Source organism: Ambystoma mexicanum, chromosome 4q (assembly GCF_040938575.1).
Source record: "Ambystoma mexicanum isolate Mex_15411 chromosome 4q, UKY_AmexF1_1, whole genome shotgun sequence".
NCBI lineage: Eukaryota > Metazoa > Chordata > Amphibia > Caudata > Ambystomatidae > Ambystoma > Ambystoma mexicanum.
In genome coordinates this window covers 1,194,595,217-1,194,622,237 of record NC_090928.1, presented here as the reverse complement: position 1 = coordinate 1,194,622,237, position 27,021 = coordinate 1,194,595,217, and the positions used below count along the sequence as shown (strand labels likewise).

At 44.9% G+C, this 27,021-nt stretch overlaps 1 protein-coding gene across 1 annotated transcript in view; it reads left to right on the top strand.

Moving 5' to 3' along the window:
- The window catches only part of ZFAND3 (zinc finger AN1-type containing 3), an 898,079-nt gene that overhangs the window by 245,017 nt on the left and 626,041 nt on the right, over positions 1-27,021 (top strand). The gene's annotated exons all lie outside the window — the stretch shown is intronic.

The following is a 27,021-nucleotide window of genomic DNA, read 5'->3' as shown; positions in this document are numbered from 1 at the left end:
CTAGTGGACCACTGCATCCTCTGCAATCACCTCTCCTCAGTGGCACACTTTTTCGAACAAGCCACCACCTGGATCTCATCCTTCCTTTCCAACAGTTCCTTCCGAGTGTTCTCGGACATAGCCTCTGCTCCACCCACCCCGATCTCCTGCAGAATCCCTAAAGGCTCCTGCGTCTCTCATACGTTGTATAATATTTTCACAAAGCCACTAGTTGACATCCTACACATTCTTGGAATATCATAGATTTATATTCTCTCAACCAAACATGCCAACTCTTGCATCCATCCGGAATCTTGTTCACCAGAGCTGTTTTCAACTTCCTATAATCCCCCATTGTGCAATCTCCGAGATCTTTAACTAGCTTCAGTCTTTTAAAGCTGATCCATTTTCCCTCTTCAATAAGATCCTCAAGCCACTGTACACCACCCAGTAGCCAGTTCAACCAGAAAAGGGGTTTCCCATTCAGCGTAATGGCTGGATTTAACCAGAGCGAAGTGAATCCATCTTCTGAAACATCCTTTTTGCTCTTGCTCCAGAGATTCTTCCAGCATGACCTTACAAAAGAAGTTGGTGGAGTTGATTTATATCCTGTTCAATCCACCGTTGACAGAATTGCCCTGGGGGAAAGTGGCAAAGATCTACCTGCTTCTGCCATTGTCCAGACATCAGAAGAATCTTCTATGAAAGGCACCAGATGATGTGCCCCAAACGCCAAATGATGATTCTCGAAATCCGGGACCCCCAGATCACCACATTTATGTGAAAGTTGTAGTTTCCGTAGTTTTGGACGTGGTTGTTTTCCCTCCCACAGGAAGGACTGGATCAAGCTTTCCATTTTCTTCAGATAACATTTTTTAATCTGCAAGGGAATCATGCTTAAGACATAGTTAATTCTCGGAGTTGTCGTCATTTTAATTGCATGCACTTTTCCCGATAGACTTAATCGTAACTCATTCCATCTTTTAAAGTCTGACTCCATATTTTGGATAGCGTGTGATAAGTTCACCTCCATCATTTTAGCTACGTCTTTAGTCAGCCAAATCCCAAGGTAGCGCATCTTGTCAGGACAAAAAGTGAAAGCAAAATTCTTAATTGTCAAGGTCGAGCATGATTTTGATGCTGGCAGTGCCTCGGAGTTCGACCAATTGATCTTATAACCAGAAACCTTGTGAAAAATGCCTATTTGGTCAATTGGCGCTGGGATGGAAGACTCCACATTTTGGACAACCAACAACATATCATCAGCGTAAAGCCAGACTTTTTGCCAGGCTTCTCCATAATGAATACCTTCAATTGCCCTGTCCTCTTTTATCTTCACAGCCAAGAGTTCCATTGCGATGACAAATAAAATTGTTGACAGGGGGCAACCTTGTCTTGTCCCCCTTTTTGAGTTCAAATTTCTCTGATACCAGGCCATTAGTGTTCACACCAGCTGTAGGTAATGAATATAATAGTCTTATCAAGTCTATCGTATTTTGCCCGAATCCAAAACCTTCCAAGGCTGCCAGGAGATATTTCCACTCTATCTGGTCGAAAGCCTTTTCCGCATCCAACGACAATACCACCACATCCTCCATCTGATCCTTGATTTCGAACAAAGTCGTCAACAAAAGTCTTCTCATGTTAACCGAAGCATGCCTCCTTTAACAAATCCAATCCGACTCTGATCAATTATATCCAATAGAGAGGCCACCATTCTCAAAGCCAAGGCTTTCACAAAGATTTTGTTGTCTATGTTCAGCAAGCTTGTTGGCCGATAGATATTTGTTTTAACTGGAGATTTCTCTTCTTTCGAAAAAACGGATATCGATGCATGCCTCAGACTCTGGGAGACGACCTTCTATTAAAGATGAGCGTAACATGGCCAACATAAGATGGAAAACCTCTTCCGGGAAAATTGTATACAGTTCAGCTGGCAAACCATCCGGGCTCGGACATTTCCCTGAATTTAGAGCTCCCGCAGCAGACCAGAGATCCTCCACATTCATGTCTTTCCCGAGGGAATCTATGTATTTTGACTTTATACTTTGCAAATGACAACCATTAACAAAATTTCTCACTTCCTCCTGAGTCATACGAACCTCTGAAGAGTATAAGTTGGAGTAATATTCCTTGAAAGTATCATTAATTTCTGCAGGTTCAAAGGTCACAATCCCATCTCTTTTCAATAGCATTAATTGTCCTTTCATTCTCCATAGTCCTAAATCGATGAGCAAGAAGCTGATCACACTTTTTGCCCTTTTCATAGTACTTGCATTTTGTTCTAAATGGGAGTCTTGCAGCCTTTGACGTAAGCAGATCTTCTAGCTTTTCTTTTTTTCTTTTGCAGGGAACCAAAAGAGCACATCGAGAAATTCAGCATATTCTTTTTCAAGAATCTCAATTTCCACATTCAGCTTCTTAATCTCGATGTCCTTCTCTTTTTTTTCTCTTTGCTCGACAGACCCATCAACATTCCTCTCATGTAAACATTCCCACACATTCTTCTTTCACTTCACCAGTCTAGTTTTGAGCCACGAAAAACCTTGCTTCCTTTACTATTTTGTCCACAATATCATTGTCATTAAGAAGTGTAACATTCATTTTCCAATGATTTGACTTGGGTAAAGGGAAAGTGAGTTTAATTTCGAAAGAGATCGGTGCATGGTCAGAAATTACAATGGCTTTGATATCACCCCCTTTGAAAGACTGTGTACACAAGCCAGAAGTCAAGAGAAGTGCAATCCGAGAATACACTGTGTCTTGCAGAAAAGAAGGTATACTGCTTAATTAAGGGGTTCTGTAATCTCCACACATTTGACAAGACTCCAGTCGTCCATAAATCTCTTCAAGGCCTCTCTTTTCAAATTATTTGCATTGTCCAAAGTATCTCCACTCTTGTCCATATGCGGATCTAAAGTAACATTAAAATCTCCCCCACTATAAAATTCCTTACATTTACTTTCTGCACAAATTGCATAAGGGAAGCAAATAAACTCCCGTCCCCACCATTAGGAGCATATATATTGCAAATACAGTAGGCAACATCTTGAATTTTCATATTAACACAATTATTCCATTTAAATCTTTTTCACACTTAATTTCTGTAATCAGAAGATTATTCCTTACCAAATGCAAACCCCTCTAGAACTAGAAGTGAAGGATGAACAATGGACATTACCAACCCACTCTTTTCCACTTATCAACATCCACTACCAATAAATGTGTCTCCTGCAACATTGTGACATTCGCCCCCAATTCCTCTAATCTATGCAAAATCATTTTCCTCTTATTCAGACATTTAGTCCCATTAACATTCCATGAAACCACTCTCAAACTCTTACAAGTTGAAGCCATGAGAGATCTGTCACGTACCCCTCCTGTTATGAATCCTAGCAATTCAAAGTAACCAAAACCTAAGACAAGAAATAATAATACAAGAAGAATAAAAACATAAACAAAAATAACTTCTTGGATTTACACAACCCAAACCTCTGGAACCCCCCTTCCACAATTACATTGAAAGGGACTGTCCCGCTCCCTCCTATTTCTACTAACTTCTTCAACCCAATTAAGCAGCAAATCCAACAAAACATTCCCTGAAAAAAAATTTTGAGCAACAACCCCAACATCATCTTGGCATCCGGGATACAAATCCACCCTAATGTCAACTTAAGGACGCCAATGTCACGTAATATCACCATTCCAAATTAGACTGATCTAGATTGTCCCCAATAACTACTTGTAATTGGAAAAACAAAAATGTGTTCTATCTAACACACTAAAAGGGGGCAATTATCTGTAAAAGAAAACGAGTAGTGAGCATTACAATCACAGAAATAGTATGCAACCATTATAATCTGCTGATGTCTACATGTGAATGCTTAACGTGTTACCAACCTCCACAAAAAACTGTTTTTTAAACTTCCTAAGAATGTGTTTTAAAAATCTACACCATCAAAAACAAGTTATCTGATGAAAAACATAAAATAAAAGACTTAAAAAAAAATGTATTTGAGTAATGTAAAGTCCAAAAGGAAATATTAGCATTTTGTGCCCTTGACAGCCACATCCTAGAGCTTAAGCTCCTCGCAAGGGAATCCAATACCTTCAGCATGGTACAGGAGCGGGAAGGGTTAGCACACCAAGCACAGAGAAAGCAACAAACAGTGAATGCACCCACAAGAGACTTGCATACTCAGACTGCAGAGGTGATCCAAGTGTCCACAAACCAGGACAGGCTCCAATTGACAAAGGTGTTACGCTCATGCTGATTGCTTTTACCAGCAAGGACATGTACCGCAAGAGTGAGTTGGGGGAAAATGGTCCCAGACAAGGACAGCCATTTAACAGAGGAATGAGAAAATGCTTCCATAGATGCTGCCCTCCTCCAGACCCATCCTTCCACATACTGATTTGGGCAAAGACATAATCCAGGACGAGGAAGGATATTTTAAAGCATTAAAGGGGAAAGCTGCACACATGAAATGCTTTGCAGAGTAGATTTTACCAGCCCTGCCAACAGACCGGGTAACAGTCACAAGGATTTACACCCACTGATCCAAGCAGTCCAGTTTCACAGCATCCCTTCCCAGAACATGTAAGTTACCACTCTACACTATAAAGACTCCCATATTCATACAAAGAGACCGCTGTATAGAAACACATCAAAAACTCCAAAAAGTGAATGCCTGGCATGCTTTCACCAAAGGTGCAAACGTCTCCGAAATTGACACGTGTTTCACCCTCCAAATGCAGAAGACCATCCCAAAGCACTTGGAACCGCTGTGCCATCAGCAAAGTGCAACATGACCTACACTCATTGAAAACACCACAGAATAAACCCGGGCCCCAGACAAAACGAACAAAACGAAACATCACAAAAGCAGTAACTATGCTGGATCACACAGGTAATCCATCTGTATCATGTAGGCATCTGCCTCCATACCTCCCTGCTCCACCCGTCCCCCCCCCCCCCCCGAGAACGAAAAGACAAGCATTAACATCCCTGAAAACTGCAACCTCGACCGACCCCCCCCCCCCGCCCCACACACGTAATCACAACCAGACCACAGCATCCAGTTCCCCCAACTCAAGCACACCGCACCCTGGCGCCGGATCACAGTCAGCCAATATTCCGATTCTCACGCATATTTAAATTACACCAACTGAATCTGTACTACCTCCATATTTCAGCCCCTGTCATTCATAGCTGCATATTACGGAACTCCGGACAGAGATTCCACGTGACCTACGTCTATCCGCAGCGTAGTCACATCGTACCTTAACCAATAGCTATGCAATCAGGAAATGGAGGGCCCCGGAATACCCAACCCTTCGCTCCCCGCTCCCGGTAAGTTAATTATATAACAAAACATTCTGTGACTTGCTAAAGCATTGGTTCTCAACCAATAACCACATCTTAAGCCCCAAAAAAGAAAAAGGTCAAAATTATACTCAGAAAGACTATGCTAATAGTCACTGGCTACATTAGAGAAAGGCACCTACATTAATCAACACGACCACTAAGCTTGAGCCCACTCAATCAGAATACAAACAAAACATCATGCTGAATGAAACTAAAGCCACCACCCCATAAGCACTCAATATTAATTAGCGTTTTCATCAATTCTATGTCTTTCCGCTTTCAACCACTTATCTGCTTCCATAGGGTCCTCTGTGGTTCTAACCCCATCATCCAAAAAAAATCTTCAGGATTGCAGGCTTGACCAAAATGGTTTTAATCCCTTTCTCGAGTGCCAATGTTTTTAGCATATTTAAAGGCTTTTCTTAAATCCACAATTTCTTTGGGAAAGTCTGGAAAAATGTCCACAGCATAAATTTTCTCCTATCTCTTGCTGCTTTCCGTTTCCTCTCCTTCACACTCACTCCTGTTAACACCAAAACGATGTGTCTGGTTTTTCCTACTTGTATGCTTTTACGCTCGGTATGAGAAGTGCAGGTCACCATCCTTCAAAATATTTTTTCCAAGCACATCAGACAAAACCCCCTTTAACTCTTGAATTCATGTCCTTGTCCAAATCCTGGTTTCTTTCACTCCCAACAAACGCAGATTTAAATTCCTCTGGTCTGCTTCCAGTTAAGTTCTTTTTCTTTAATTCAGAGACTTCATATTTCAATTCTTCGTATGCTCCATAACTCCCAGCAACTTCTGAGGCCAGTGTTGTATTCTCTGTCTCCACTTTGGTTACCATGCTTTCCAAAAGGCCCACCTGAGAGGACAGTTCACTCAGGGTGATCTTCATTTCTCCAACATCCTGTGAAAACTTCAATAGTAAGGCATAGATGTCGCTGATTCCTGGAATTTCTTCAATTTTTCCACCCTGTTTTGATTTCTTGGGAGTAGGGTTGTCTGGAGTCTCAATCTTTTTCTTATGAAAATTATTCATTTCTGATATAAATTATCCATAGGCCGGGAGGGAGCAGGGGCAGTTGGCTTAAGCTGCCGCCCTGTTCACCAACATTCCAGAATCCCCGGATCTGTGGTCTCTTTACCCTCTTTCACAGCCGCCAGAGCGCCAGGGTACCACTATCCTTTAACATTAACATGTATACTTTAAACATTCCTGGGCTGTGGGTTAGGAACCTTGATGGCTCCCCATCTTTAAGTATATTTCTCTTTGTTTTCTTTTTCCCTCTAGACAAGAAGTTAGTCATTCAGTTCAGTCCATTCTGTGGTCTTGCCGTCCTTGATTCTAGTCTGGTCCAGCAGACCATGTTTCAGGGTCCACTACGTACGTTCTAGGCAAAAGCCTGGAAACATTTGCTTTCATAGTCTTTGAAACACGTATATGTTCTGCCCTTCGTTTAGTACGATTTGTATTGTGCCTCTTGTACATTGGTTTTTGCATGTGCGTCACAGAAGGCATATGATCAAAGGTCTGTGGGTTGTTTTTCCTGGGATTTCTATACCCGACACTGAGCTTGCGGGTTCATTGTGAGTTTAGGGATGAAACATTTCATAAACCTCACAAGATTGTTGACATCTGTGCACTCAAATCCCGCCAGAAACAGTTTGTGCTCTTTGCACTCTATTGCCACTACTCACTCCTGCAACCCCATACTGTAAGCCTGTAGGTTATTTTCCTAGCACACATCATTGAAGCCACTGCCACTATCATTTATTTATTGTGTTTCAAAGCGCCAGATATCTTCATATTCTCCTTGAGACTACATAATTTGGCATGTTGTAGTTATTAATTGCTTGAAGTTGCAATGCTGCCATTTCCTTCTAGAACAGGTTGTGTGCTGAAGAAGGGCTCCTCTGTGCATCTGCCAATGTCGAGTGATGGGTGCAAGGACTATTCATGCGCAGTAGATATAGGCCTCCAGCGTTTACCGAGGGCTCACATAGTGTTCTTATTTCCTCTCTGCAGAGACATTAGTTTGGGCTCTCGATAAGATTTTGATGAATGCGCATTTTACTACAAAGAGACTCTTCCTGTGGCACTGCTTTGCTGGTATCACTGAATTTAAAACATCCATGTAGCTGTGTGGGTGGAAGCAGGGTCATGCTCATATGTGTCTGATGTGTCCATTGTTGGCTGTTTTTTGTGTGGAGTATTTGTACTCCCTATCATCATTTTCAATGATATTTCCTTGGCACCCGGCTTATCTGTCGCATTTTTGGGTGCAAAGATAATGAAAGGTTTAGCTACCTTTTTTAGTCTTCTTGCTAATTTCTGGGACGCATCATAGTCTGGGAGTTGTAGAGTGCAGCTTCCTCCAGGGCGATTGCTTAGGGAATGGAGCGTTTGTGTCCAGTGCAGTCTTGAGCTGGATTCTTTGTGACCAGCAACTCGTGGAGATCTGGTGACACTGACAGGAGTCTTGCCTTTGGTTGAGGCATAGGAGTCTAGTTGCTGCATTCTGCACTTGTTAGATTGTGAGTTTGACCAGATTGACCCAGGTTGATATGGCCATGGTCGGTATGGGGTGGAATCCAGATATCCGTGGCCATTAGCCTCTCCACAAAGATGAAATTAGTGAATATACAGCGAAGTTGCTTGAGTTTGGAAAAGCAGATGCTGTTGGTGCTCACTTACCATGTGAGAGCATGCACAATACATGTGGAATCCCATTCATTCCCATTAACTGACTGGGCTGGGGTGGGACAAGTACTTATGGCAGGGGCCTGCGATATTCACGTGACTTTATCATAGAGCATGATCTTGCTTCTTGAGGGGTTCATCCATTTGACGCACCTCCAGAAGTACAGTGAATGGAGAGAGGAGGTAGCATATGTAGAAATAGCAAGCAGGCCCTCAACTGATTGGCATCAGGATGGATGCTCCTGGTTTACAGTGTCACTAAATCTGGAAGTACAAAATCGGGTCATAAACAGGCTGTTTGATGGATAAAACCCTGTTTGGCAAGGAGTTGGGCCATGTCTTAGAAAAGACTGAAAAGGAAACATTCCAAAATCAGCAGAAGCTATCTATGAGCATTGAAGTGCATGGTCCATAAGTAGGCTTCAAAATAAACGTTTAGTTCTTCTAGGGATGCTGTTCGTCTCCCCTTTTCTCACTCACTTGGTGTCTCCCTCTCGCGGTCTCCCGTGCACATAGACTCTTCCACTGCTATCTGTACCTATGCAAAAGTGCCCCACTAAGGACCTAACGTGGGTGACCCCCCTTACTTGCAAATGCATTGCTACACAGGTACTGCAAGTATCCGTTGGGGAAACAGTAATTCATATGATTAACCACAAGGTCGTGTTCAGGAGGCACTTATTTATTTTTTTTGTTGCATTTATAAAGCGCACAGAGCTGCCCTGAGGCATTGTGGCGCTGTTACAGAAGGCTTGAGCTTAACATAGGTAGGATTAAACATTCGGTAGAAGTAGTAAAATCACAGCTGTTAGGAGGCAGCGGCTATACTTTACTTTGGTTACAGTGCAAGCATAACTGTGCATGTTGGTTTGAAAAACATTAGAGGAATAAAAAGGTTTTTAGGTTTTTGCGAAAGGTAGTGTATGATTCTTCATTCCTTAGTGTGGTTGGCAGGGCATTCCAGTTTTTGGGTGCAAGTTGTTGGAAGCTAGACCCTCCAGCTCCAGCTCTAGTTCTTTTGAACATGGGGACCTAGATCTGGTGGGCGCGGTGTACTCTGGTGGATCTGTTGGAGGTGTTGAGGGTGATTCTTTCCGAGAGATGGGGTGGGGCGTCTGATGTAAGGCACCTATGTGTGATGGCCATGGCTTTAAAGAGTATGCGTTCCTTTACCGGTAACCAATGGGCATCTTTCCCTGCTTGAGAGATGTGTTCCCTTTTAGGAATGGTCAGCGCTGCCCTGAGCACGTTGGTTTGCGTGATTTTAAGTTTTTATTATATTGTTGGCAGAGGTACCTAGGATAAGGGCATTACAGTAGTCCAATTTGGTACCTATTGTGGCTCTGGCGATGGATAGGCAGTTTTTGGTGGAGAGGAAAGGTTTGACTGCGTTGATCACCTTGGTGGTGAGTGCTGAGGAGGAGGCTATGGCGTTGACCTGGCGAGACATGGATAGTGGGGCATCTAGGTGAACACCTAGTGTTTTGACAGTCTTGGAGACTGAAGATGGAGTTATCAATATTGTGAAGGGGTTTGTTGAGAGTTTCGCTGGTCCCTACTATGAGGATCTCGGTTTTATCCCTATTTAAGCAGAGGCCTTTGGCAACCATCCAGGTTTGGATGGCTGTGTAGATTTTAGTTAAGGCTGTCACATCTTCATCATAGGTCCCGGTTAGTGAGAGAAGTACCTGCGTGTCGTCAGCGTAATTGGTGTACGCTATGTTACGAAAGTCAAGGTCATTGAAGAGTGGAAGGGTAAATATATGTAGGGGCAGTGCAGGAGCCCTGAGGGACGCCGCAGTGGATGATAGTGGGAGTTCCTGAGGCAGTGTCTTAGAAGACCTTCATGAGTCTACCATTTAGGGACGAGGCCACCCCAGCGATAGCTTCTGGGGAGAAGTGTGCTTCATTTTTTAGGTGTATGCCTAGAATATCATGGTTGACGAGGTCAAAGGTGGCGGACAGATCCAGTAGGAGAAGGCGTGCCGGTTTGCTTTTGTCCATGATGTCCCCAAGTTGTATTTTTAAGTCAAGTAGGGCTGACTCTGTCCCGTGGCCTGGTTGGAAGCCTAAACCAACAGGATTAACAGGGGATACCAGGCATATCTGGGTACCATGACCTGCCCTGGATAGAACCAAAATATTTATTTGAACATCAAAGGTCAGAGCACTGGTGTTTTTATTTGGTGAGTTCAGATGCAGTCTACCGATCTACATGATCACACTAACTTAACGACTTTGACAACACCTGTCGGGTGACGTGTGTCTCAAAAAACTGTATGCTGAGATGAAACAAATTCAATCCAACCCAGTGGACACTTAATCATGATTAAACATATTTATTAACATATAAAAAGTCATTATAAAAGACTGATCTCATTATAAGAAACGGTCGCAAATATGTGTATCAATACATTCATTAGTTAGACAATCCATCAAATTCATAATTGGACTAGTGCGATACATTTCCATCTAAAACCATCCCAAACCACACACCGACCATACTACATTCATACTCCAACAATTCATCAATTCACTCAATTATTACATAAAAAACAATCATGCTAAAATACAACAATACAGTTTCTTGTCCATTATCAATATGAACCATGAGTTTGTCATAGCTGGGCCACCGCTGATTGTGCGGTCTATTCCAGCTCCAACTAGTGTCAATTAAAACTGTTTACAAGTAACAGTACAATCCCAGACCCGACATGTTTCTTGCTGTACAAATCTTGTTCACCAGAAATTCTTCAAGGGCACTATTGTCCAGCGTGGTCAGAAGGAATGTAGATGGAAAAGAGAACGGGTAGACTACATCAACAAAGCTCACATTGAGTCTTCGGTCAATATCTCGATGTATGACGCTGGTGTTCGCCGACCAGAATGGTGCATGATCACCACTGAGAAAGTAATTCCCGACAATCAAGGGGGCAGGCACAGCTCTATGGAGCGTTGGTGTACGTCAGGGTAAGTCCTTGACCCCATTACTTACAACAGAGCGTCCTTCGCTCTTCGCTGCAGTGGTTCTGTTAACCGGTGCGACCCCTGGTTGGATGCCTGACTGTCTTTTGCCTAGGATATGGTTGGTTTCCAAATATTCCTGGATTATGCGTGTAAGTAACTTTGTCCAGGATCTTGAGCAGGAAAGGCACGGTGGTGATGGGTCTGTGTTATTAGCAACTTCTGGGTCAAGGGTGTTTTTTTTTTTTGTTTTTAGAAGGGGGCGTACCCAGGCTGCTTTTAGACTGTCTGGAACTGTGTTGGTGTTAATGAAGGATTTGAGAAAGGGGGCGAGTGTTTTGGTGCAGTCTTTAATGAGACTGGCTGGACAGGGGTCTCCTTTGCAGTTGGATGGTTTAATTTTGTTCATTATCTCAATGACTTCCTGTTCTGTTACTTCCCTGAATTTGAAGAGGGTTATGGGGGCTTTAGTGGAGAGGGGCACTGGGCTGTGGGTGGGCAGATGGTCAGTAGTGGTGGTTGTTTGGAGGTGCTGTGATAGGTATTTGTGGTGCTCCTTGATTTTGGCTTGTAGGAGTTTGATTTTGTTCAATAGGGCGGCTTGTATGGAATTATACCATGTTTGGTCTTTAACTATATCTTGTGATTTGGTAGCTGGTGTGGTAAGTTCTTTGAAAATGGCAAAGAGTTCTTTGAATTCGGAGCTTGCATTAGCAATTCTTTCATTGTAGGAAGCTGACTTGGCTATGATTATGGCTTTTTTGTATTGAGAGTTGATGGTTTTGTATGAGGAAAGGGTGGCTGGGGAGGGTGCTTTCTGCCAGGTGTTCAGTGCTTTTCTTTTCTGAGAGCGGAGTTGTTTAAGTGTCTCACTGTTTTGGCTTTTTTGTTCTGTAGTGGGGCAATGGTGTCTATGGCAGTGCTTATGGTGCTCTTATAGATGTCTGATAACACTGACGGGTCGGAGGACTTCAGGTCGGTTGTGAGGGTGCTGAGATGTGGTGTGATCTTGTCTTTGGTAAGATTTTTAGCGCATCTTGCCAGGGCTGGGGGATGGGGTTAAGCTTTTTGGTTTTAGATGCGGCTGGGATAAGGAAGTGAATGAGGTGGTGGTCTGACCAAGGAGTAGCGGTGATAGAGCTTATGTCGATGTGGCAGTTGTGGTCGGCTACCCAATCAAGGATGCATCCTTTGTTATGGGTGGGTGAAATTATCTTTTGGTCAAAGCCTAGTTCCTTTAGGGCTAGTGAGAGATTTGACTGGCTTATCCTTTTTGTCGTTGTAGCCTAAGTTAAGGTCACCTAAAAGGATGCTTTTAGAGGTGAGTTTTAGGTTTTCTGTCAGGCGATGTAGAAGGTTCTCATGGAACTCCACTTAAGCTTTCAATGAAAGTTTGTTTTTCCATTCCCTAGTCACCAGACCACCTTTTGCTGTTGACACTGACCCGAGATCATTTTTGTCAGAAGTGCTGTATTCTTTTATTTAGTGAAGATAAAAAAATTAATGAAGCAAATTCTTTTTTATAGTGTCTTGCTATTCTCATAAAGTTAGTCGTATTCTAAAAAGCTGGCATTGCTAGACAGTGCAGTGTATTCATTTAGGGCAACCACCAGTCACACCAAAAGCAGATTCTTTCTTAGGAACCATCCAGTGCAAAGCATTCCTTAGCCTGAAACAATGAGTACACCATTCCATACCTGCGAAAACCCCAAGTCTGTTGTCCAGGGATGTCCGGTCACTCCTCTCTCTCTGCCCCGTGAGAGTTGAAAAAGTAGAAACCAGCACGGAGAGGTGCAGTCCTGAGCATACCAGTGTTTCTATGAGCTACTGGAGAGCCTTTGGTGTAATTAATGAAAGGAGCTCGCTGATGAGCCACCAGAGTGTGTATCTGCCGAATTTCAGATTTAAAAAAGAAGTGGCAAGGACACAGCAATACACCTACCCCAATCATGGTCAAAGCCGAGGAACTGCCTGATGGATTTTAGGTGAAGTGGCAGGGCTGGAAAGCATGTTTCTGCTGCCAGTCCAAGATACGAGCATACTATGGTGAGAGATGTCTGCACAGACAGCAAAGTGGTGAGTACGAGGAGTCTGAGCAAAGGCCAGTGCAGCAAGGAGTGCACATGCAAACCAAACTGGTTGGATCATTGAGGAAATGAGAAAGCCTTTGGAACCATGAGTGTGCACCAGGAAACCAACCTACAGGGGAAATTTGAATGTGTGAGACTCTCGGAATGAGGATCAGAGACTTCAAAGTAATTGCCCAAGATAAGTGGTGACACTAACAAAGAGGAGAGAGTGGGAGGGACCAGGACCAGATGCTGAGGAACATTGATATGGTGAGCCAGTCAAGGCAATAATTCCAACACTGGATAGCTTGAGTTGACAAAAAATGCATTTTAACAATTGAATTCAGAATTACCAGATCCCTCTGAGAAAGACTGTGGAGCCGTCCCGTTTAACAATTTAGCATTCTGGGAATTGAAGTTTGGTTCCAAATAACTTTCTGGGAGGGCCAGAGTAGTCCCCTGTTACACATGGGAAATTGATGTCCAAGTTCCCAGTGATGGCTAAAGAAACTGCAAGTCATTACTTGCTGGGGATTCAAGTCCAAGTACTCCTACGTCCCGTCCCCTTTCCTCCATACGTATGTGACATTCCTCCGTCCTGTGGGACGGGACCGCAGCACTTTGCAAAAGCATCAAAAGTTTGCAGAAATGTTGTACTTACTCTTTTTATGCAGGGTACTGCACGTGGCCGTAACCCTGCCCACCTTAGCTCCGCCCAGCGCATCGCCCATCAGTCCTTTTCTCTGCTTGTTTGAGACTGGACGTATCTGCGGGAGACTTTTTCTTCCAGTTTCCTCCTCTCTGCCTCTTGCTAGCGATAGAGTAGTAGTCTGTCTATGCCTTTTCAACTAGACTTTCTGAATTGTTCTTCCTGTCAGCTACGCTTCGCTAGGGTGGATCTCCATTCTCTTTGTTTAGAGTGTTTGGGTCCTGACCACCAGTGGATTATTGCGATTCACTTTCGCGCCGGGCACTTCAACGTTGTTTAGAGCGGTGGGAGGAGGTGTTTCAGCGCACTCCCCCTACGCATTTTCAATCCTTCATCGACGAGAAGAAGAAACGTCCGGTGAGTTCTTGACTTTTTAGGGCACCCCGGCCGAGGGACTCCTTCCCAGGGTCTTCCCGGTCTGGGAGGAGCGTCAAAAGCTCTGTTACCGGGGCTTATCTGAAGTGCCGTCTAGGCCTAAAAAGTGTATTGTTTTCTACAAGGGTCTCCGCAAGGGGCCTATTGACACTAGATTACATTCAGAGGCCCCTGCTGTGGGGGCTGTTTGTGGGCTGTGGGTTCTACTGAGGCGTTTGGTACCGGAGCTTGCTTCGAGGCCTCCTTGATTGGAGCTTCCTGTAAAAACACTGGGGTTCACCCCAAGGCCTCGGTTGAGGTTGTTGATACTGAACGGAAGTTCGAGGCCCGACGTGAAGAGGCTTTTACCAGACTCTGGTCCGAGGTCCCTCATTTAGAGGCGAAGGTGACAACAGTTCTGAGAGGCCTGTTAAGAGCTTGTCGGTGAGGTTTGTTCCTCATCGTTCCCGCTCTTGCGGTGACTCCAGATCTGTGGAGGGGGCAAGGAGTGAGATTTTGAACCGTCCTGTGAAGGCTAGTTTGGCTATTAGCATGTCACAGAAACATCCTAGGCCACACAGTACCGGCTCGGCCGAGGTTCCTTGTGTTAAGGCAAAAATGAAGACCCCTGATCCACCTGTGGGGACCCCTGCCTCACTTCCACACGTGTCGCAGTTCTCTGGTGCTGACAAAATGGCGTCAGTTCCCGCCAAGACCACGGCGGCCATTTTGGATACATCCCTTACGACTACGCCATCAGCCCTAGGAGTAGGGGGTGGTTCTGTGGGTGAACATCGGTTTCCTTGTGCACATCCGTTTCGTCCAGTTTATGACTGGAACGCTTGGATGCCCCTCCTGCACAATGTCTCGCTGCCTGCAGCATTGGCGCCCTTGATTTATGTGGACACCACTGGGGAAGGGCCCTCTTCGCAACCCTCTCCCTTGCGTCCCTGGATTTACTCCCCTCATGAGTGGCCTCCTCCGGTCACGCCTTAATTATTGGCACAGGACGCCTTTTTCGGCAAGTTTCAAAAATGTATGTGTTCCGACCCCATGAAGGAGTACTTTCGAGGCTTGTTTAGGGAGATGCCCGCCTGCGACGTCGGTTCGAGCTGTGGTTCCGCTGATTCTGCCTTTGCCTGCTGGGCCTCCCCCAACTCTTCCACCCCTGCCTCCGTTGTCCCAATTGGACAAGGTCATTGTGGTGCCCAATGCGACTCAGCCTGATCCGGACCTGTTGGATGACGCACAGGGCGATCAGGACAGCGAAGACCAGCCCCGCTCTCCGAGCCTTTCACGACAGTGTGCTGGACATGTCTGTTGGATGTTCTAGTACCTGAGGCACCCGCTCTGCAAGAGGGCGTGCTTTCAGCTGAGTGCACATTGTCTCCTTCGGAGCGTACCGACTTGTTCTTGCAGAAGGAAGTTTTGGCCGAGGTCCGTAGAGTCTGGGAGAAACCACACTCTGGACTGTTTGTCAACAAGAAAATTGACGCGCGCTACAGGCTCCATTCTTCGGAAGAGGTGGCCTTAGCGCCATGTCTGCCCTCCTCCTCTACGGTAGTGGCTGCGGCCACTTTGCAATCCAGGCCTGCGGCATCCTCTTCTACGACGGCTACACAGGTTCTGGGCAAAGAGGATAAGTTTCTTGACTCCCTTGGGAGGAAGATTTTCACTAATTCAGCTCTGCCACTGCGTCGAGCCAATGCAGAACTGGTGTTAGCGGGGGCGAATATGAAAATGTGAAAGGTCTGTCGGAGTTTGAGGAGTTTATTCCCGCTGAAAAGCATGAGGATTTCAGGGCAGGATTGTTGGATGCCAGGGTCCTGGCACAGGATCTGCTGGAGGCTGTGGCGCATCATGTCGACACTTCGGCCCGGGGCCTTATGCTCGGCATGGATACCTCTCGTCAGGCTTGGCTGCATGCCACCAAGTTCTCCAAGGAGATGCAGGATAACGTTTTGGACCTGCCCTTTGAGGCAAGGAGCTCTTTCATTCTACAACAGACGTGGAGCTGACCAAAATGAAGGACATTGTCACACTGCCAAGACCTTGTCTGTACTGGTAAAACCACCTTTTAGGACACAGAAATCGTTGTCGCAGCCTCAACTTTCCTCTGGTTTCAGGGGTTTTCTAGATCGAAAATCCTGCATGGTTGACACCCTTTCGGGGAATTCCTGCCAAAGGCAGCAACAGTCGGTTTTTCTCCCGCTCCTCAGCCTCCTCCTCAGGTTCAGGCGGTGCCGCCACCGAGAAACAAGCTAAATTATGGTTTTCTGCGCTCGCATGAGGCCCTGGTTGGAGGTCGCATTGCATCTCATTGGGAGGCGTGGCAGACCATCACGAGGACCGGTGGGTCTTGTCAGTCGCTCGGGCGGGATTCCACTTACTCCTAGCCCCTATCCCACCCATCAATCCTCCCTTCCAGCAGTCTGGGTTGCCCTCCCTCAGAACCGAGATTCAGAAATTACTGGATCTCAGAGCGGTGGAACCCGTTCCCCTTGGGGAGTGAAGGGAGGGCTTCTACTCCCGGCTGTTTATGGTGCCCAAATCCAACCAGGCTGGCCTGCGCACCATTCTAGACCTTTCCCAGTTCAATCTTTTTCTACCCCAAGAGAAATCCAAGATGATCACGCCTGGTCAGATAAAGTCCTCTTTACAGAAGGGCGATTGGCTCAGCGTGGTGGACCTTCAGGATGCGTATATGCATAGCCTGATCTGGAATCCACACCAGAGATACCTATGGTTTTCTGTGGGGAAGGAGCACTTCCAGTTCCGAGTGCTTCCTTTTGGCCTCAGCTCGGCACTGCATGTCTTTGCGAAGATGTCGGTTATCGCAGCTTATCTTCGGCTTCAGGGTATCCATGTGTATCCGTATTTGGACGATTGGCTGTTGAAAGCCTCGAACAATGTTCAGTCTCTCCTCCAGCTCCTGTTCCACCTTGGGCTGTCGGTGAACTGGTGGAAATCTTCCATGGCGGTCTCTCAGGACTTCACTTTCCTGGGTTTTCGTTGGAACTCGATCGACTGTAGAGTTTACCTGACTGTGGACAGAATGGCGGATCTGTTGGCCACGTGTCAGATGTTTGCGCAGTGGGGGAGCATGTCGGCCTGGTGGTTCCGGAGGCTTCTGAGTCTCATGGCCTCGTGCGTATTGGCTCTTCCTCTTGCTCGGCTCAAGATGAGACGGACGCAAATGGCTCTTCGAAATTCTTGGTGTCAGGCTGTGGATCTAGACTCCAAGATGATATCGATTCCGGCTTTCATGAGTGGACATGGTGTGGTGGTCGTCTCTCAGCAACCTGTAGATGGGTGTGGGTTTTCAAGACCCTGCTCCGATGGGGACCATCACAACGGACTCCTCCCTTCTGGGATGGGGTGCGATGTTGGATCTTCTGCAGGTCTCCGACCCCTGGTCGCCCCAAGACAAGTTCCTTCACAAAAATGATCTGGGGCTTCTGGCAATTTTCCTGGTGCTCAAGGAGTTCAGGCCGGTCATTGCCAACAAAGTGGTTCGTGTCCGCACGGACAATGTGGTGTCAATGTTTTACATCAACAAGCAGGGGGGGCACCAAGTCTCCTCCTCTTGTGGATCTGGCCATTCCGATTTGGGAATGGGTGGTTTAGCATGGCGTCTGGCTGGTAGCCGTACACATCCCGGGCCAGCTGAACGCCACAGCAGATGACCTCAGTCGACGGACAATGGTCAGCTACGAGTGGGAATTGAAAGCAGAGGTTCTCACAGATATTCCTGTGTTGGGGCACTCGGGAAGTGGACCTCTTCACAACATCGGCAAACAAACTTCTTCTGTATGCCTCCAGAAATGGTCTGGGAGCTCCCTCTCTGGGGGATGCTCTCGAGATTCCTTGGCACAACATGAGGGCCTTTGCTTCCCCGCCTCTGCCTCCGATTCATCGCATGATTTGCAAGCTGAGGAACACAGTGAACTGTTCTCTTCTGCTTATAGCTCCGTGGTGGCCGGCCAGGTTCTGGTTTTCAGAGCTTCAACATCTGTCGGTGTGTGCACCGATCAGGCTCCCGTTGGTTCCCGATCTGCTTCACCAGAGGCATCGGCAGCTGTGGCACCCCTCCTCACAATCGTTCAGCTTGGCGGCATGGTGCCTGAGTTCAGATCTTTAGAGCATCTCAATCTGTCTGATGACAACATGCGCATTATCCAGGCCGCCAGGAAGCCTCGACAAGGTCTCAGTACAGCAGCAAATGGCTCTGGTTCTGTCACTGGTGCTTAGCCAAACAACTGGATCCCAGGGTGGCTACGATTGACAGTGCGGTCTTTCGTTTCTCACCTAGCAGAATCGGGCATTCATGTTCTGTCATGCAGAACCTATCTTTCGGCTGTGGCCGCCGATCTATCCACGGACCAGTGCTCTTATTCACTGTCAAATTCAGTGGTTAAGAGACACTTTGCGGGTCTAACACGTCTCTGCCCTCCGGTTCACAAGCTGCACCCGACGTGGGATCTGAATGTGGTGCTTACAGCGTTGTGCCATAAGCCGTTCGAACCAATGGCCACGGTAGATCTTAAGCACCTTTCATTGAAGGTGTCTTTTTTGGTAGCCGTTACTTCGGCAAGGTGTGTGAGTAAGCTCCAAGCTGTCGGTGAAGCATCCCTTCTTGGTTTTCCACAAGGATAAGGTGGTCCTAAGGACAAATCGTTCTTTCCTACCAAAGGTGGTTTCTGATTTCCATCTGAATCAGTCAATCTCCCTGCCTGTCTTCTTTCCAAACCCGGCTTCAGAAGCGGAGAGGGTTTTGCATTGCTTGGATGTTAGAAGAGCTCTTAAGTTCTATCTGGACAGAACATCTGAATTTAGGAGTTCTTCTCAACTATTGCTGACCTTTGGTAATCCACAAGCTAAACAGGCCTCCAAAGCGACTGTCTCCAGATGGATCGCTGCCTGTATTACGGAGTCTTACACTGTTCAGGGTCTCCAGCCTCCTAAAGGGATTCATGCACACCTGGTACGGGGCAAGGCAGCTGTGGTTGTTTTTCAAAAATATGTCCCCTGGGAGACCATTGCAAAAGCGGATACCTGGGCCTCTACATCAGCGTTTTGTAAACACTACTGTTTGGACCTGAGCTCCAGATCCGATGCTCAGTTTGGCCAGGTTGTGCTGAAGAACCTTTTTCAGTAGGGGTTTTCCATCCACCCGTAGTTCCTGTGAGGAATGCTTGGGAATCTCCCAGAAGTATGGAGGAAAGAGGACAGGATGTAGGAGTATAATAAGGTTACTCACCGTAGTGACCACCTTACTCCTCGTCCATAGTCCCGTTTCCTCCATACGGCCGCCCGCTATCCCCTCTAATAAGGTTCCTCTATTATTGCTTAAAGGTCTCTGACCTGGCGATAGAAAAGGACTGATGGGCGATGCGCTGGGCGGAGCTAAGGTGGGCGGGGTTACGGCCACGTGCGGAACCCCACGTAAAAAGAGAGGAAGGACAAAAGTTTTGCAAAGTTTTGATGCTTTTACAAAGTGCTCCGGTCCCGTCCCACAGGACGGAGGCATGTCCCATAAGTATGGAGGAAAGGGGACTATGGACTAGGAGTAAGCTGGTCACTACGGTGAGTAACCTTATTATTCTCAGACATTTAAGAGGAAGACTGAAAGATCTGTTAAGAGACCAAGACCAACAGGCAAAGCTAGGTTTAAACATAATGATTACACTTTCTCCCAGATCTAGCATCATATGTTGTGAAGTTGCCACAACTCGCCTATTCAGTCAAGACCAGATTCCTTAGTGGGACCATTGTCAAACCTCAGAATGGCAACCACCTCACCTTGACAAACTCATCCTAGCCGAGGTGAAATTCACGGCCTTAAATATCTTTTCATAGCTTTTTGTATCATTATAGATTTGTACTCCACTGTAACAATAGTTCTGCACCTTGATACTGCTTGTGGGTTAGCATGCAATCCAGCCTTTCTCTCTGTGAAGTAAAGGTTTTCAAACATCTTGATGCATCCTCCAAGCCCATACTTAAAGGTATATGGCGCCAGTAGTGTGGGGGCACTGACTGCATCTGACTGACTTAATATGACAGGCCCATAGTTGATGTCTGTAAGATTTCCTGCATGGCACAGGCATTCATCTAATGTAGAACTCCTGCAAACTATCTATTGCCAGTACTTGTCTTCTCAGAACCTGTTAGTCCAGAGACATAATGTTTACTTTTCACCTCTCTTGTGCTCGCTACGCTTTTGCCACTGGTATGAGCTGCTCAGCAAAACACCATGTTGTGGACAGGAAATTAAATGGGAGAGTAGCAAACTGAAAAAGCTGTCTTTTCCAGGCAAACAGAAGAAACCTTTGACAGTTTTCACATAATGCACTCCTTTTAATTAAATTTTGCCAAGTACTGTTGCCTCCTAGTGAAACATTTCGGAGCCCTGGGAGCATATAACTTCGCATCATGGCGGTCCGCGTTTCCTCATTGCAGTACTATTAGTACACCATTATGTACTCGTTTATAATGTCATACCTCTCTGGATTTTCACATTGAATGAATCAAAATTAATAACATTCTGCAGTCTTAAGCATTACGTAGGCTATTGACCTTTGGGAAAGGACATGCAAAGATGCATACCGATTGATCCCAATGCATTACCAAACTGAAGTATTATCACATTCTCATATTTCCTTTTTCTAGTCCCCTTTCCTGCTGTTCCATTTCTATCCCCTTTCCTCCCACCTTGCCCGCCCCAGGAATTTGTGGTCATGATTGCGGATACTAGCAGATATTCTTACATGATACACATGAAGGTCTGTTAGCGCTGACGGATGTAATGTCTTGGAAAAGTCGCCAACTAGGACCCCATGTTGCTGGCACATATCAAGGGCGATCACCAAGTGCAACGCTATCCACCTCCCCTTTTGAAATTTTTGAACCAGTTTGAACAAACTGCTTTTTATTGAATGCGTTATTCTTGTTAACCCAGAAAACGAAATGTGTACATAACCTTTCTTTCCAAAATGTATGGAGGGTGCTGCTGATTGCATAACTGACTCTAATTACTGTAAGGAGAAGGGTTTACTCCTTGGGAATTTTATATGACTGTTGTGAACCATTTGTGGCTTGAATCTTGGGATCAGATCAGCTTTCCTTTGGTCTTGCTAGCCAGCCGTCTGGTAAAAAAGAAATCTTTGAAGATTGATAGGTTCTACCTTTGGATCAAATTTTACTGGTCGAATTTTTGCTTTCATTTGTATTACTGATTTATTTATTTTTAACACAGACAGCTCAACTCCCTAGCATCTTTCTCACACCCCATCCTCAATATTGCCTAACCCCTAACCCATCATCTACATTTTGGTGGTATAAAATTGTAAAATAAATTCGACCAGGTGGGATTCGACCAAAAGAATGTGTACAATTGATACCTAAAGATTCCTTCAACTAATTTAGATTTAGTGCTGCACTTCCTTTCTTTTCTTTCACTTTAACACAGGGAGGTTTGTAAGTGACTTCAATGCAGCACTCCAACTAAGTCCATGCCTAGTCTGGGATGCCCAATGGAAGCCCTTATTGATATATTTTTTATGTCAAAGTTCTTTAAATCTGGATCATCCCTTATATAACGCCCCCTCTCTTTGAATCCCCCTGACCTCACTGAGCCAAGAAGTAGGTTTGTTTTGCAAATTAAAAGATTTATTTGAAGTATTAAACAATATATATATCACACTTTTATCAACAAAATAATATCTGAATAGCACACTTATGAATATGGACGGTAATCAACAATGGGTAATATTACAAAATTGACAATCTCTTTAATCACTTAGGAGTAGGAATAGTAAGGATAAGGTAGCAGCAAATACTTTTATGGCTCAAGGAAATGCAAGATGGAAAGAATGCAACACAGGAACAAACTTGATATGATTTCAATTAAAGATAATATGATCACTTTTTCCCCTGTGACTACTCGCTCCCCCCCTATGCAATATGAAGAGATGGAAATGAGGGCACACAGGTTTCAGTAATACAATCAAGAATGCAGTTCAATTCCAGTTTCCACAGCAAGCTTAGAGAGACACAGGTCAAGATACTTTTGAAATTGATTGCAATGGATGGGAAAATATGCTAAATTGATTTTAATTCACTAAAGAGATTCAGGATGAGTGATAGTTACTTTATATTGGTTCAGGTCAACACTAGCAATGATTCATGAATCATTATCAAATTGGAAACGAAATTCAGCAGTGGAAAGCAAGAAACGGCTATTTTGGTGAAGTGGAGCTAAATTGCAATTCGCTGCAATTTTTCCACGTGCGTAAATCGCGATTATGGAAAAACTATAATGCATTGGAATGTTGTGTTGGGTTTGTTGGAAAGCGTAGGATCTCGGCTTTAGAATGACAGTTAAATTTCGCTTTTAGGACGTGCAGTTCAAATGATAAGGATGTTTTTGTGAAGGTAGATTTTCAGAAATAAAGTCAAGATTTCAGAAATGACAGATGTACCTTAGAGATTTACCAACAACAGGATGGACACAAGATTCTATAATGCAGTTCTGGACAGGTTTAAATGGTTGTAATAGGATTACTTTAAACTAAGATTGGTTCTGTACAGTTCTAGACTAGATACTCACTCCTAGTTTTGGAATGGAATGGAAATGGGCCCCGTCAAGATCTGGTCAAGGGATTGGGCTGCGGTTCTCTCGCCACCGGACAGGTCAGGCACCCTGGTCTGCGGTCAGCACTGCACAGCGGTCTGCGTGGCCTCTTAGACTGGGTCAAGCGGGTCCTGGCTACAGCTCTGCTTTTTCTGGATCTTGGTTCTAGCACAGGGTTCTTGGCTAGAAGCAAACAGCACAGCCCGTCTGTTGAATGGTTTGGTTAGGCCCCATGGAAGTTTAGGGGTTAGAATCAGGTTGCAAAAGATTCTGAAGGCCTGCTGAGAAGGATTCAGCTTGTGAATTAGGCCTTTGCTTCAGGGTTCTAGAGCTTGGTTCTAGAGTTGGTTCTAGATCTGGAGTCTGGATTCTAAGTTCTGGTCTCTGAGTCTTTCGGCAGGGTGTTGCGCATGAATCAGTTGAGTAGTGGAAAGGTGTGTTCCCTATCTGTCCTAAGCAGTCTCTATCTGTTTCCAAAGTGGGTGTGAAGGCTGACTTTCTATGCCCAACCCCCTAAGGATTTGATGGGTCAGAGAATCTCCTGTCCCCTGACTGGAGAAAATGATCAGCGTGTCATGAGGTGTCATCATGATGCTGTGTATATGGCTTAGCTGAAATCCCTCCCCTCTGCTTTTACATAGAAAATCAATTTTTCCCAAAAAAACATATTTCCCAGATACACAAGTTGTTCATAATACATATACACATCACAGATTAATGAAGGCACGTCTCTGTTCAAGTCCCATGTTCCTACGAGCTTGGGTTCAGAAATGACAACTTATTCACGCTTTTCGTGGGTTTCGCGATATTGGTTCTGCACCAAATTTGATACATGCATGTAGATCCTCCCTAGGCATATTACTGCAAGTTCTTATGTTCATAGCAAAAACACTACAGGTGCAATATTAATAAATCCCGGAGTTAGGTCTCAGAACATTGCACGACGTCAGCTTAGTCTTAAATTGTGAGTGAATTTTTCATATTAACTGTCTCAAAGTTTGACATTTCTGTCAGCTTGGTATGCTTTGTTTATAAGCAATTTTATAAAACACATATTTGCTGGGCTCTCTGAATCCACAATGGTTTGTCTCCGCCCCCAGAATCTGGCCTGACTCAGAAGTCACATGGCCTGTCTCTCCCAGAGCAGTTGTTGTTGACAGTTACACCCAAATTTAGCATATTCTATTCAGTCAAGGAATCTATTGTCTCTTTTTCCTGCCAGCAGGGGAAATCTCCTCCTCTCACAACAGTTCTAATTAACATGTCCATGCAATATCCTCTCCTGTTGGTAGGAAGGACAAAGTGTGAAGGATTCCCATGGACAGAAGGCCTCTTGAAGTTTTAATGAAATCGGATTCCTTCTAGTCAATTGCAACAGAGTTCCTTGTGAACAAATGCATTTTATAAACTTAAAATAAGCAATATATCTTTAAATCTAGTCTTTCAACATGAAATCACTGTGTAGCACTCTATATGGCATTTTGATGGAATTCTCTTCTTTGGCATATTTAGCTTCTGCAACACAGCTCTCCTGTCAGAATTTAGAGATCGCCAGCACCTGTCGGAGGCGAGCAACGGTACTACACCCATTTTTGACAGCTGTCTTTATATCAGTATCTTTAAAATAGCATTTTGCTTGATGGAATATGATTCTTTACTGATATTGTATTGATGTGGATTCTTTCAATAGAGTAACGTGGAACACCCAACAAGAAGGTTGGATCTTTTTGGTGATTTGTGAGCCATGATTTTAGCACATTTTGACAATCAAGAAAATGAATTCCCAAACCGCTCTGTGTTGCTTTTGGCAATCAGCATTGCTTTTTCCAAGTGGTTTCAGGCCGCTTTGTGGATGGCCCAATGGTGGTTTTAGGCAGTGATCTCCTGTGCTCCCAAAGATAGGCAAAAGTGAATGGCAGCCTATCTTTCAGATTTTTACTGTGCATTTTTGGCTGGTTATGAGCGAGCAGCATACTTTCCAGTGGCCATTCTGATGTTTCTGCTGCCAGCAATGCACAGTACTGTTGCAGGGCTTAGATGAGTGGGTTGATGCATCCCACAGGTTGCGCAAATTTCCATTGGGTCGTCTCCTTGAGAATGCAATGGATTTCCTTCTTGCAAAAAAATTCTCTCACCATAAGAACATTTTTACTATTTAAATTAACCAGTCATCGCCTCTACTTGTCTGCAAATAAAGATACTGTAACCTTCCAAATACAAGTGATTAAGCACTTTGCAAACACTGCCTCCTGTAGTGGCCATTTGCCTTTTAACTTGGTTTGTGTCAATGCTGCCTTTGTGTGGGGAAGAAGGTACTAGATCTTCATTTCCTGACACTGATGAAAGGAACCTTAGCTTCTCCGGAACCTCTACAAAGGTTGCAGGGGCAGTGGCTGGATAAATGGCCCATTCCATGACGGCCCCTATCCAAAACCCAGGACTGGAATAGTTGCTTTATTTAGTTGCTTGGACATTATCCAGGTCCTTATTTCACAATTGACCCACTTTTTTAAAGAAAAAGATACCCCGGGCAATGTTATGAAATGGCATTCATAACGTTGCCGATGAGTGCAGTTTCTGCTTCTTAAAGTCACCTCACAAAATGTTGATTCTGTTTCAAGTTATAGTGCTTCTTTATTTCATAGGAAATGTTGCAGTTTGCGTTCCCCATTATACATAAGGCTAATTTTTCCTATCCATCCTTAAATGTCGCATCCATATGTACAACCTTACTTCCTTTGTCATTTCCAGCACAACCAGAAACGTGTCTTGATCTCCAATACCAATCCATCATCTGTTTAAGATCCTTATAGTGTGTCATAAGATTGACCTTGACTTCAAAGTGGGACTGCGACGCAGTGCCTTGTGTTTCTTCTGAACTGCCTGTCGAGAAGTTACTTGAGCCCCTTCGGTGTGCAATCTGTGAGCCACTTGGCACAATAAGAGGAGATAGGATATAGTATCACTTTCTGGTTCAAAGATATAGTGTTCCCCTTCTTCACATCTGGGAGTATTGAGAGCGGTCAGCACTTTGTGGTGCAAAATTCATTCCAGCATGGCTCTCTTAGGTGCTCTTCGTATTGATTGGTGTAGGATTGTGATCCTGGTGAACCGCATGATTTTATTTTGCCCTGTTCGTTAATACACCCTATGGTAAGGTTGTAGGACTTTGATTGTGGCTGTCATGCAAGTCTATTTCCTTGGTTTATTGAAATAATCTGTGCCTATCAGCCTGTCTCCCTGTGTAAGCATGCAGGGCTATAAATCAGCATTATCCGTTGCTTGTTTAGCTGTTCTCTTCTACCACCTTTCCCCCTTCTCCCTGGCGTCTAGACCATAAATGTAAAAATACCCTACTGGACCAGGGGGCCAGTCGCTCATTCTTCCTTTATCCTACTGGGTGCAGAAGGCTGAGGCAAACTCTCCCACTTCTGCAAATGTTTCTTATGCATAGTTTGGACAGCCGAGGCTACTGAGCAGTTTTATCCAGTGAAAATTCCAGCAATGTTATAAATTGCACCTAGATCCTAACCGGAGCAGCTTGTGGGTCCTTTGGCCCTGATCGGAGCATCCACAGACTCTGCAGAACCTCCTCAGTTTCCAGAAGCAACCCAAGACCTTCCTTTTTGCTCCGCTTTCTCTCTTCCTCTCCCCTGTTGATGCACCTAACTGCTCCGTGCACTGATCATCGGGTCACCCTCTGAACTCTGGGCCCTGGCTCATTCATGTCCAGTTGCCTTTGCACTGCCTCCAGGCTTTCCAGCCCTTAATGGTCTGTATCTGAAACCCTACAGTCCCTTCTCTCTGAACTTAGTGAGCCACCTGCTGCCTGCACTTGTGAGTTAACTGCACTTACTCCTTCCCCTGGCACTTCTCCCCGGTATGATGTCCTATCGTTGCAGGATGTTTTTTCGCACAATTTTTGAACTGCAGATTTTTTAAGGAAAAAAAACCTCATTGAAATATTTAGGGGGGTTAGAAAAATATATATTTGGGGTGTGGGTGTTTGGGATTTTGTAAAACATGAAAGGCGATTGGAGCGACCCCACCCAAAAATAAAAATTGAGATGAGGTTTTCTTCATTAAAAAAATTTGCGGTAGAAAACCCAGCGAAAAAATATCCCACGATGAAATAACATTGAACCCTTTTCTCCTTCCCTCTTCCTCTCACTTGAGCGATCGGAATGATAAAAGGCCTAGTAAGATCGTTATTCTCCAGCATGGGGTCTGGCATGGATT